This window comes from Peromyscus leucopus, chromosome 7 (genome assembly GCF_004664715.2).
Source record: "Peromyscus leucopus breed LL Stock chromosome 7, UCI_PerLeu_2.1, whole genome shotgun sequence".
Classification (NCBI taxonomy): Eukaryota; Metazoa; Chordata; class Mammalia; order Rodentia; family Cricetidae; genus Peromyscus; species Peromyscus leucopus.
The window spans coordinates 1,569,955-1,582,874 of NC_051069.1; positions in this window are offsets into that span (position 1 = coordinate 1,569,955).

A 12,920-nucleotide genomic window follows, 5' to 3' on the forward strand; every position below is an offset into this window, starting at 1 on the left:
GATAGGATAGCATAGGATAGGATAGGATAGGATAGGATAGGATAGCATAGGATAGCATAGGATAGGATAGGATAGGATAGGATAGCATAAGACAGGATAGGACAGGATAGCATAGGATAGGATAGCATAGGATAGGACAGGATAGCATAGGATAGGATAGCATAGGATAGGATAGGATAGGATAGGATAGGATAGGATAGGATAGGATAGGATAGGATAGGATAGCATAGGATAGGATAGGATAGGATAGGATAGGATAGGATAGGATAGCATAGGATAGGATAGCATAGGATAGGATAGGATAGGATAGGATAGGATAGATAGGATAGGATAGGATAGGATAGCATAGGATAGGATAGGATAGCATAGGATAGGATAGGATAGGATAGCATAGGATAGCATAGGATAGGATAGGATAGGATAGGATAGGATAGCATAGGATAATAGACTAGAACTGATTTTCACAGACCCAGCTCAAGAAGTGAAACTTGGGAAAGTAAAATTACACACACACACACACACACACACACACACACGCACGCACGCACGCACGCGCGCACACACACACACAGTAGCAAATTGCTCAAATAGACTGGAGCTTTACTCCCACCAAGCATTCCGACCTTCAAAGCAAACGCCGATTGCTTCATATGCTTAAGAAGTACGAAAATAAGAAGAAAAAATAAAAATATATGAGAAAGCAGGGCTTGGTGATGCATTCATGCAGTTCCCAATATTCAGGAAGCTGAGGCAGGAGGATCACTGTAAGTTTGAGACCAGGCTAGGCTGCACAGCGAGTCTTTGCCTCCAAAACATGGGAGGAGCTGGACTTTGGCTCAGAGGTGAAGAGCACTTGCTGCTCTCCAGGAGAACCTGAGCTCGGCTCCCAGCACCCACAGCAGGTGGTTCAGAACCACCTGTAACTCCAGCTGCAGGGACCTGATGCCCCTTTCTGGCCTCCTTGTACATCTGCAAGAATATATACGCACAAACAAGCAAGCACATATAAAAATAAATCTTGAAAATATATCCCACAAGGTGACTAATCACAAGGCCTACCAAGGGGAACTCAATGTTATAATGGACATGTTGTATTTGATTATTACAATATAATAAAATATATACATGGATTTTTTTAAAAACCGTGTTCGTTCTGGTGTCTGCTTATAACATTCATAGCCTCTCTAAGAGATTAAGATCTTCAATTACTTTTTGAGACTCCTCTCACAAGTTTGAAGTTTTCCCTGAGATGGGGTGTAATATAACATAAAACACAGTTTTTGCCCCAGACTGATCATATATTCCAGGTAAGGGCAATAGGATCCTATGAGGCAAATTTATGTCTTTATGATTTGGTTTCTAAGATTCGATTCCTTTGCATGCGCATGTGTATTATGAGTGCCTATGGTTGTCCTGCTCCTCATTACCTGTTCATCAGACGCACACTAAGGGCACACACGGTGGGAGGAGCCTACGCTGCCACCAGGTGGAGACAGAGTGCTGTGGACCGTGATGGATTCAAACGCCACAAATTTTTAATTCTTATTTCTTGTGTCATGGGAGCGCTTACTGAAACAGCATGATGCAAGCAAACTTTACATACAAACATCTAAAAGGGATTTTTTGCAAGGGTTTCACAAATAAGAAGTGTTGGGGACACTTTCCCGTTGATCGCTCTATGTTCTCTTTTTCCACAAATTCCTTTGGGAGAAAAAAAATTGCTGGCTCTGTAGGCTGCTTAAGTGTGAAACTCTCAAAACCTCCCAGTTGTGTCTGGCAAAAAGTTCCAAAGCCCAGTTTTAGGCTAGGACTCTCTCCAGACCTGTCTTCCCACCATGAGAATGGTGAGAGGTAAGGATGTGTTTCCAATGACAGAGTGCTTGCCTGGCTGCACAAAGCCCTGGGGTCCATCCCAGCTCCAGATAAAGAGAACATAAAGGTCAGAAATTCAAGGTCATCTTTGGTCACCTGCAGTTTGAGGCCAGCTGGGGCTGCAGGAGACCCGGCCTTGAAGTAAAATGAAATAAAATCAAGAGCAATGAAAGGAATTGGAAGGGCGCTGATAGGGAGGTTACAGAGAGGAGGCTGTCTGTCCCGGGACGCCCAACGCTGTTCCACACCCGGGCAGAGAAAACAAGGACTGTTTCCTCGAGACCTTCTTTTCTTTCCACTGGAGGGAAAAACGCAAGGGCTGCTCCATTCGAGGAGCCTCACAATCCACATGCAGGAGTCCCCACCCCCATCCCCGGGGCGAGTCTTCACTGCTCTGCAGCGAGAGGCAGGGAGCCTGGTGGTGGCCTGGGCTGGTGCAGTGACCATGAGAGCAGGTGGTTCATCACGCCAGGAGACAGACAGGACCACTCAGGAGCCTCTGGCTCATCCTGTCAACCCCCTGAGAAGCTGAAGCTGTCTAGGTCTCCTCCACCTCCCAACTGAGGCTCCCTAGGGACAAAGAACTGAAGAGAGACTCAGCCCCACCTGGTTGATGGAGGTTTGACTGTGAGCCCAAGCAGCAGCAGCTGAAGCTTCTGGAAGGATCCATGGGCCTAGCTGAAGAAATAGCTCACTTCTCACGTCTCCTCAGGAAGGCACAGAGTTTGTGACTTCGAATCAGGAGCAGAATAACCATACAGGCTCATAACTCAGAGAGAAATAAGATAACTTTAAAAAGGGCACTCCCTGGGGGAAGATGAGAACGTTAACATACTTTTTGGAATTGCTTCCCCAAGCAGTCTATACTCATTCTATCCATTTCCTGTGCCCTTTCCCATAGTCGGGTTCAATCATAATCAAGCTTTTCTTCAGGACAAGTATTCTTTCTCGAGTCTCTGCTGTCAGGCACAGCGGTGTTCACACATCCTGCACTGCACACCCGCCACCTGCTTGTGATGGAGGAAACAGGAGGACACATGACGTCCTGAAAAGCCAAGACTGGCTTTGAGTCACCTCCAAACTCTCCAGGCACACAGCGGATGCTGGTCGCGCAGGCATGCGGCACTGCCCTGGTGGGGCCTATCTCAGGCGCTTCAAGGAGACTGGGGCAGGCGGAGGGGCAGTACTGAAGCCAGGAGAGGGTACGGACAACAAATAAAGGCGACAGCGTGGCATGGGCAAGGACAGCACCTGTATTTACCGCAGTGGACGCAGGGGGCTCAGGACAGCTGAGACCTATGGTCGACGTGGAATGAGCAAGCTCTAACTTACCATTGTACCGTGGGGGGAGACGTATGTTAAGTGAACTGCTGAGCCTCTTTAAGAACAGGAGTCTTCAGACGTCAAGACCATTCTGTGCTCCTGACAGACTCTCTGGCTCAGACCTATCTTGGCAGACCATAAAGCAAAGGCCACCTGGATAGGATGGCTCAAAGGCCAGGCATTCTGAGCACAGGAGAATTCAGTATTAAGTCTGTACCAAATTTCCAGTAGAAATCTACAGCCTTGAAGTCATTCTCTAGCATCCAGCTGGTGACCTTTGGCATGGAGACTAGGGTGGTTCTCCGTGGAGAAAGAAGGGTGGAGACGTTGTTCTGGGGAGTCTTGGGCACAGGAGAGCACAGAGCCAGTGGGTTCAAAGGCAAACGTTTACTGGCTAGCCCTTCTGAGGAGAAAGAGTGAGGCAGAGGAGGGGAGAGCCATCTGAGAGAAGGCTCAGAGCCTGGCCATGGATCTGTAGTGAGCAGGAGGAAATGGAGAGCTTTTAACTTCTGACCCCTTGTCTCCATACGTTCAAGTAACGCTACAGGATTAGACTCCCCACTACCTTGTGCTTCTCGGCTGTTCTGTCTGGCTCCTGGGACACCAGATCCCCTCCCAACAGTGTTCAAGCAAGTGGGAATGGATAGGACACTTCTATATTCCTGAGTGACTGTTCACAGTGTCTCCGGCTAAACCTGGGAGTCAACAGTCATGTGTGGGTTCTGGGTCAACTCACAGAGGCTCATGCCTCTGTAGGAACTGGGAATCCCCGGGGATGAAGGACGCGAAGTCACGAGGCAGACCAGAGAGAAGCTGTCTGTGAATGACGGATCAGGGTGCTGCCACAGTGCGCCTGGCTGCTGAGATGGTCAGAGCTCAGGGCCTTGGTCAGAACCTGGCAAGGAGGAAAGCTTCCCTGGCAGCCTCCAAGAAGGGGGTTAGTGACCAGTGGTCTCGGTCAGAAGTGGGAACCAGGGCAGTCAGGGCAGACACATAGTCAGAAATGGAGTGCTGTCTTCCAAGTCCACAGAATGGAGAGCTGGGACGACTGTGCCAGCGCAGCGAGAATTTGTCCTGGGTTGCCCCCATAAGTCAGACACACTTCAACACTCTATATTTAGAGTATTTATTTTAACACTCACAGAAATGTCATGAAGTTCCTCATGAATTTAAAATATACGAGCACCGAGAAGATGAGGGTCTCAGCCAGTGTCAATGCTGGTAAAGAAAAGAATCGGGGCTGGGTAGCGGTGTCTGGCCCCAATATTGCCACACTTAACTGTGGGAGGGCTGATGAATGATCAGACTTTAAGGTGTAAAAAGCTGCAAAAGCTTTCAGGGTGAGGGGGATCAAAAGTAAGAGTGAGAAAGAAGGGGTGTGTGTGTGTGTGTGTGTGTGTGTGTGGTGTGTGTGTGTTCAGCTTGGCGGGGCCATCCTTACACACTGAGCCATCAAGTTGTCCCTGGCATCAGTCTTTTTAAAGTGTTTTAAGTATTTTCATATGTGCATATGTTGTATATTGAACACAGGTCCCCTCATACTTGTCTGCTCTCTCTTGTTTCAGCCTCCCTTACTCCCATCAGTCCATAATGATGCCGGAAGAGATGGAGTTTTCTTAAGGAGTATCCATGGAGAAATGGGCCCCACAGGTAAGTAGTATGATGGATCGTCCAGAAAGATCTAGAAAGAGGATGCCTTCGGACAATTATAAACAAGGAAGAACAAAGGTCTGAGCACTAGAGGACAAGCAGTCACATTAGAATAGATTCCAAGAAGACAATGGTTACCTTTCATCGTGATATAAATGTTATCAATGTTGTAGTTTGAAGTGTGGGAGAGGATGAGAGAGCTCAGCAGGTAAAGGTACTTGCCATCACACCTGGCAACCTGATGTCAACCCCAGGGCCCATGTTGTGGAAGAAGAGAATTCATCCCTGTAACCGGTCCTCTGACCTCCACACAGGCACAGGGCAGGCACACATGTGTACACATACACAGAACATAAATGAAATAAAAGTCTGGTAAGATTTTCAAAGACAGGATAAGGAAGAAGAGGTAGAGATATTAAATCTCCATCTCTAATATCACCTATATTTAAAATTGTGATATGTGCATATTGCTCACTCATGTCAAGGTCAGTGTGAGGAAGAGCCCCAGAAAGTTCAGCCTGCTGCCCTCTGGCCAGGGTCAGCAGCTGGTGTGGGGCTGTTCAAGGAACAATTGCTGCTATGGTGAGCTTCTTAGCATGGCTTGATCTCCTCCTGGTACACCCATAACTTTGTAAAACTATAAACTGCGAGTAAGAGTGTGAGGGGAATTTGTGAAGTTAACGGCAGAGCTCTATGGACCCCCAGGTTGGTTCCATGAGTTCCCATGAGTCTCCAGCCTTCGGCCCCACATCTGTGCCGTCCACTTCCGCTCCTCCTTGGCCACTATCTGACTTGGATTTCCACACAATGTCTCAATTTACTTTCTATCACTGACCATGATGTCTCGAATCTTCTCCTCCCCTCTGAACTTTTCTTAGACAAGTAACTCAAGTGATCCCAGATACATGACTTTAAACCAATAATTAAATGACACAGACTCTGTCACCACCACCAGTGTGCCTCTGTGACTTTGGTAAACTGCCTCGTCATTCATAGTTTTCCTGTTTGCAAAGGCAGACCGTGAACTGGATGGCCTTCAAGCTCCTTCCATTTCTGACCTTCTATTGTTTGTACTTTGATCCTAAGGCTGAGCTGACAGAAGTAAATAGAAATAATCATACAGGAAGTGATATCATTTTCTCAATGGTTATAGAAAATAATTTACTGAAGGTTTGTATTGGACTCCATTCATTGAGTGAAGACATTTGAAACTCTACCTGAAATGGGAAGAATCAATGGTTCAGAGGTGAACTGAGGTGACTGAAAGCTAAGGAGGAGCTGAGGGCTCTGAAGTCATTGAATAAGTCAGTCCTGATCCAATGTGCCTTATGAATGAGAGATTCAAGTCTAGGAATAATGTTGGAGGGATGTCTTAACTCAAAGGAGGGAGTTTAGTTTAAATCTCCCACATTCTAGGAGAGATACAAAGTAGGTACAAATGAACAGAGGCAAAAGTTTCCATTAAGAAAGAAGGGGTCCCGGGCCCAAAAATAGCTCAATGGGTAAAGGAACCAGCACCCACATGTTGGAAGGAGAGAAGTGACCTCCACATGCATGTTGTGACATATGAAGCCACACATAATAAATATGATCTTTTAAAAAGATGACCCAATGATACAGCAGTGGAATGAAAACTGAAGGTATGCAGACTTTCCTGGTAAGGGGAAAGACTATTGCAGTCAATAACAAAAGAAGCAGGGTCACCAGGTCATTTCATCTACCTGGACCAGAGGCTCGGATGTTGGTCAAAGAGGTAGTGACTGTCTCTCCATGACTGGTTGTGCTCCACGTTTGATGTGTGAGTGGGTGGGCACAAATGTAGAAATCAAAGACATTCTCCACAAGCCCCAAATGGTGTAGAGTTCTCAAATTCTACCAGTTCTGTCTTAGGTCTCTGGGCTATCCAGCCTCTGGGTCCTGGCTGTCTGGGGGATGGGTCTCAAGCTGGACCAGTCATTGGTTGGCCACTCCCAATTTCTGTGCCACCCATACCCTAGCACATTTTGTAGGCAGGGCAAATTGTAGGTTGAAGGTTATATGGCTGGGTTGGTATCCCGGTCCCTCCACTGGAAGCCTTGCCTGGTTACAGGAGATGGCCGGTTCAGGCTCCATATCCCCCACTGCTAGGAGCCTTAGCTAGGGTCACCCTCATAGATTCCTGGGAATTTCCATGACACTAGGTTTCTAGTTCATCCCCAAGATGCTCCCCCTCCATTCCAGTTGTCTCTCCCAGTACTCTGTCCCTCTATCCTTCCCACAACCTGTTCCCTCCTGTTCCAAACCCTCTCCATCCCACCCCTCCTCCACCCATGATGCCTATTCTATTTTTATTTTTTAAAATTGGGCTGATTCTCAACTCTTATTTGCAGCAGATTGATCCTCGTTGTAATACAAAATTTCTATCCTAAAACACCACATAACTGTTACACTGTGTAGAGATGTCTCATGATTATTCCAAGCTTAGAAACTCCCATCTCAAGGGCAGGTCTGGTCCCACAGGCATACTTGTTCCTCGGATGATAAGCAGGGCACGTGGGAAGGACACTCGCACCAGAAGAGAGGTTGTGCCCTGTGTGTCCACAGCGCTGGGAAACGGGACACTCAGCACGTGTCAGATGAGAACATGAATGCAGGCAGGAACAGATGAACCAAGATGTTGGTGACTACCAAGTGGCGGTGTCTGAGAGGTTAGGCAATGCCCATGACAACCCACCTGTGTCAGCAGCAGAAGGTGGGCCATTCCCACTGGTAGCTAATGGTACATGCCAAGAATGTCCATTCAGGACAGACAAGACAGGTAGGGGATTCAGTATGGCAAACCATTGGACACGGTGTTAAAATCCCTTCTCTATGAAGTGGGAGAATGAATCCTGTTGCTGGCAGTGACTTGTAGGCAAAGGGATGTTAAGAAGGACAAGGGTGACAGGCAGAAAACACAGACAGTCTCTGGTAGGAAAGGACCTCACAGCACTCAGGACTCACGGAACATAGAGAAAGGGTCCCACTCGGTGCTCCAAAGGCAATGCAGGAACCAGTTTTAAAACAAAACAGAGGCAAGGCGTCAGAGTCCAACTATGATCACTGTGTAGCTCTGGCTGGCCTGGGACTTGAGACATAGACCAGGATAGCCTCCAGCTCACACAGATCTGCCTGCCTCTGCCTCCCAAGTGCTGGAATTAAAGGTGGGCACCATCCGTCCCTGGTAAGTGGTCTCCTCTGACCTCTGCTTCCTCATCTGTGACATTTGATGACTCATGATGCTCCAGGTCTCCTACGGAGTCTTCTCAGGGAGATCATGCATGGAAGAGGTCTAGCTGGATCAGTGTCTCGCCCTTGGTAGAAATGCAGTCACTGTCAGCTCTCTATCCGTTTGTCACAGCAGAAGCCAAGGAACGCACTTTAATGGTGAGTCAATTTAGAGGAGTGATTCCCTCTTTTGGGAACCTTAGGGCTCCACTGAGCCTAGAACATGTTCGTCCAGGTCCCGATTTCCTGCAGAAACCCTCCCTAAAGCCTCAGTTATTGGAGAGCCAGCCTACTGGAAGTATTGTGTTTCCAAGCTTAGGACTAGAATTAACACAGCACACGGTCATCTGCCAATTGGAAGTGCAGTCTGGGTTTGGTAACTGGAGAAGACTTTGGTAAATTAATTTGTTATTACTTAGTAAACACTGGTCATTTGGCAGACAAATTGTTTAAAACAGAGGCCGGGAAGCAAACTCATCATAAGGCTTTTGCTGGCAAAAAGATTGAAAACCACAGAACCAGGGCAGCTGACCTCCTTCCAGATCCAGTATCTGGGATGGTTTTTTTTTTTTTTCCAGAAACATGGGAGAGGGACAATGTGAGTTGCTGGGATGGCAGCTGGAGTGCCAGCTTGGAGCTGGCAAGACTTGGAGTGTTTGAAGGGGGGAAATGTCCAGGACTCCCTCCGGACACCTCAGCTCCTAAGACCTAGTTTACGACAGGTTCTCCAGCATTCAAAGCCCGGAAGAAGAATGGGGCTTAAACAGTCACCTTGCTGTCTTTTCTTTGGTGCGTTTGCTGGGGTAAAAGCCTTGGCCCTCGTCATTGTGAGTCCAGGAGGCACAGAGGCTCATGGGACTTGCTTTGCCTCTAATATCAACTCTAACCAGGAACTCTCCAGGAACTCCGAGGCTCATCAATAGTGCTTATTGATGCTCAGAGTCAAGTGACCCTGGGACTTTCCTGCTTGGGACACGCAGTGGCCTCATTGGCAGTGCACATGGGTATACTGTGTACTGGTACTTTCCTGAATGTCGTAAATAAGATAGCTGCCCAAAGCAGGCCTGGAGGCCAACAAGCCACAGCCGGTGGGCTTCCCTACCGATTCCACCTTCCGGGAAAGAATGGCTGAGAGAGGGAGAGTTATGGCACTTTGCAGTAGGAGGCATGGCTGGCGGCGGCGGCGGCGGCGGCGGCGGCGGCGGCGGCGGTGGCGGTATTTCACTGCGGGCAGGTCCATGAGGGTTATAGGCTAGCCTGCTTCCGGTCTGACCTGTGCTCTTAGGACAGACCAAAGCAATGTGACTCATGCACCAAGGCCTTCTCTCCCTGAAGAAGGGCTTTGTAGGGGAGCCTGCTTCTGTCCTAAGCTCGGTCGCTAACTCCTAGCCCATCGGAGGAAGAAGCCGTGTGCGAGTTTTACCGCACAGACGGACCCGTGCTGCCACGCCTTCCCCACTGTGATGGACTGTCCTCTCCGCGGGAGCTAATGAGACCTCTGGTCCCTTGCACTGCTTCCGTCAGGTGTCGGCTCACAGAGAGGAGGCAGAGCTAAGGCAGCTCACAGACCCAGTTCTGATCTTTGTGCCTCTGGGCTAAAATGCGAGTGTTTTCCGAGGGAGACAGAAGAGCCAGAGGCAAGCCTTCCCATCATCTGCAGTGGTGCCCAGGACGCCCGAGGCCATGGCTGGGCTAGGAAGGCCAAGGATGCCTTTGGGAGACTGAGGGAAACCAGAGCAGAGGCAGGCTGTGGCCCCTTCGCTCTGTACACCCCACACCCATCTCTCCACAGCACGGGCGTCACCAGCCACACCGATGAATTCCACAGGTGTGGTCTTCCCGTGTCAGCAACCATGGACCACCGTCACCCTCCTTCTCCCGGCCATCTGTCCTGGCATGTCACATCAAAATAAATCAACAAACACGAAGTGGCAGGCAGCTGCTACCTCGGGGATGTTGCAGCCAGCGCTAGACTGATTTAATTTTTGTTGTTGTTGTTGTTTTGAGACAGGGTCTCATGTAGGCCAGCTTGGCCTTGAACTTGCTACGTAGCCAAGGACAATCCTGAATTCCCGATCCTCCTGCCTCCTCAAGTGCTGGGAGCGCAAGCGTGTGCCACCACACTCAGCTCACGTAGCGGGATAGAGTACAGGAAATGCGTAGTTTTACAAGCACAGAGAACGTATTAGAGGGCATGAGGGTTCTTGGGGGGTTCAGAGCTACTAGAACTAAACGTCCCGTTTGAAGGAACCGGAAACAGGCAGGTTCAACCTGCAACCCGCAGGCCACATGCAGTCGAGCATAGTCATGAATATGCCCAACACGAAATCATACATTTTTCCTACATTGGCCCACGCCAGCGTGCACAGTCTATGCTCTGTGGACTTCGGAGCCTCTTGCTCTCTTTCCCTTCCCTCCTTGCCTCTGACAGCTTTCCACAGAGGCCACTCACCATCTCCCAAAGCCCTTTCTCCCCTGAGTCAAAACCCATTAAACGGCCCCATGCCTGGAGCCACAGTTAAAAGCCACACCAATGGCTTGGTGGTGGGGTGTGCCACCCTCGCATAGAGTGCCTGAGGAGGCGCAGAGGGATGCATTTCGCTGGCCTGCTCATTTTTAAAAGCCATTTCTAGCGCTTTTCCCCTCCACTGCATCCCACCCTGTGACGGGAACGCTTAAGGATTAATTGGCTGTGGCATCCCTAACATCTGCTCCCTGTCCCTGTGGAGGGCTCCTGACTAACTTTAGGCTTAGCCTCAAGTTCTCTGACTTAGAAAGTGAAAACAAGGGCCGGTCTGAGTGGGAGCAATTTCAGCGGTTTGTCCTCGCCAGCGTCTGCCGCTGACGTCGGAAGCCACAGTCAGTCGCGCGCGCTCGCTCTTGCTTGCTTCTCGGCTGGCCTTCCCGTGACACAAGGACATTTTCAAAAGCAGCTCGAGGCTGGTGAGCAGCTGCTTGCTGCTCCTTCAAGAGCATGCTAACAACAGTGTTGCATTGGCTTGTGGTTTTTGCTCTTCTGAGGGGTGTGTTTCACAGAGCCAAGTGGCCATGCCTTGTGTCCTCACCTCTTCCTGTCTTCCAGGTTCCGTGAAGGACCACTATTCTCCTACCGCAGACAGCTTTATACACTTCCTTCAGCTGAGACATGGAGGCCACTGCCTGACTCACACCTTAAAAAATCAGAAGCAAGGTGGCTACACTTGAAGACAGTGGAGAATAGATATCCCCCAAAGCCAACAAGAACTACTACAGGCCCTGAGCAATGAGACATCTTGGGGAGCAGAAAACTGTCTTTGAGCCCCTGAAGAGTGCAGGGAGGGGTCCCCAACAACCACCAGGAGGCAGGCATTTCCTCTAAGACATGGGATCTGGGAGAAAGCTCCCAACAGGAAGACTCTTGGAGAAGCCCAAGAAAATGCCTCACAAAACAAACAGATTTCAATATATACTGACCTGAAGGACACAAGGCCAGCTCAGGATCCTGGCCAGCTCCATCTTTACCATTCCTCCTCGCCCTTCTCCATCCACAGGTCGGAAATACCAAGTGAGAAAAGAGGTATAGTGTAGCAGGAATCTTAAAAGGTCTTATTAATAAAATCAAACCTGAGGCCAGTTATTGGGGTCAATGCTGGAAGATCAGAGAGACAGAACAGGCCACAGCTACCTCACCTCGACAGTTCCTCAGCGGATCCTGTTTCCTCAGATTGGAAGCCTCTGTGTCCTCATCCAGGATGGATCTCAGCTGAACTGTGCTGCTCCAAAGCCTGAAACCTTAACCAGCCAAATGGTTCTAGTTTCTGGTCTTCACGCCTTTATATCTTTCTGTTTTTTCCATCACTCCCTGGGATTAAAGGCTCACTTCTTGGGATTAAAGGCGTGTGTCACCATGCCTGGCTGTTTCCAATGTGGCCTTGAACTCACAGAGATCCAGAGGGATTTGTACCTCTGGAGTGCTAGGATTAAAGGTGTGAGTGCCACCATTTTCTGGCCTCTGTATCTAGTGACTGTTCTGTCTCTGACCCCAGATAAGTTTATTAGGGTGCACAATATTTTGGGGAACACAGTACCACCACAGTATAGCTCTACCATGAATTTCTTAAAGTGGACAAAATTGAACTGAGACTGTTTTGTGAATTCGAGTGGCGGCATCAACAGACAGTGAGCTGGTACATTACGGGCCTGTTGGCATTCTTACCTGGGATGGAGAGTACATTTCCATCTAATATACTTAAAGTTGGAAGAGAAAATGAACTTGTGGACTGATCATCCCAGAGGTTATGCTGTGGCCTTGCCAGTCACAGACATGATAGCAAGGAGTTCAGACCCTGTGGCCCTCACTCTCTTGTGGACCCTCAGAGAAAGCTGGAGGTGTAGGATTGGGGCAAGGGGTTGTCCCCTCTGCAAACAAAACTTTCTCCGCTTTCCTAGGAGAGTTCCAGCTAAGCCTCCATTTGAAGGAGAGATGGAACCTCATTTCATTTGAAAGATCGGAAAGCTCATGTTCTGTCTAGCCTCAGCTACTCAGTGGAGGAACAAAAGTCCCAGGGGACTAGTGAGTCACCAACGTAGAGGAAGCAAGAGCCACAGTTCTGACGTGGAGCCCCGGGTCCTCTCCATAGCAACCTTGACTGCCCATCTAGGGACCCTCTGTGTCATCAATCAGATTTCTGAGGAACTATTCCACTTTAGATTTGGCAAGTCAAAGAAAAAAAAAATCAATGTAAGGGTGGGAAAAATGAGACGGGATCAGTGAGCAGAGGGTGGAGAGGGAGGGCCTGGGAGGCATGGGAGGTCTCAGTGTTTGCGACAAGCTCAGCCAAGAGGCTCTC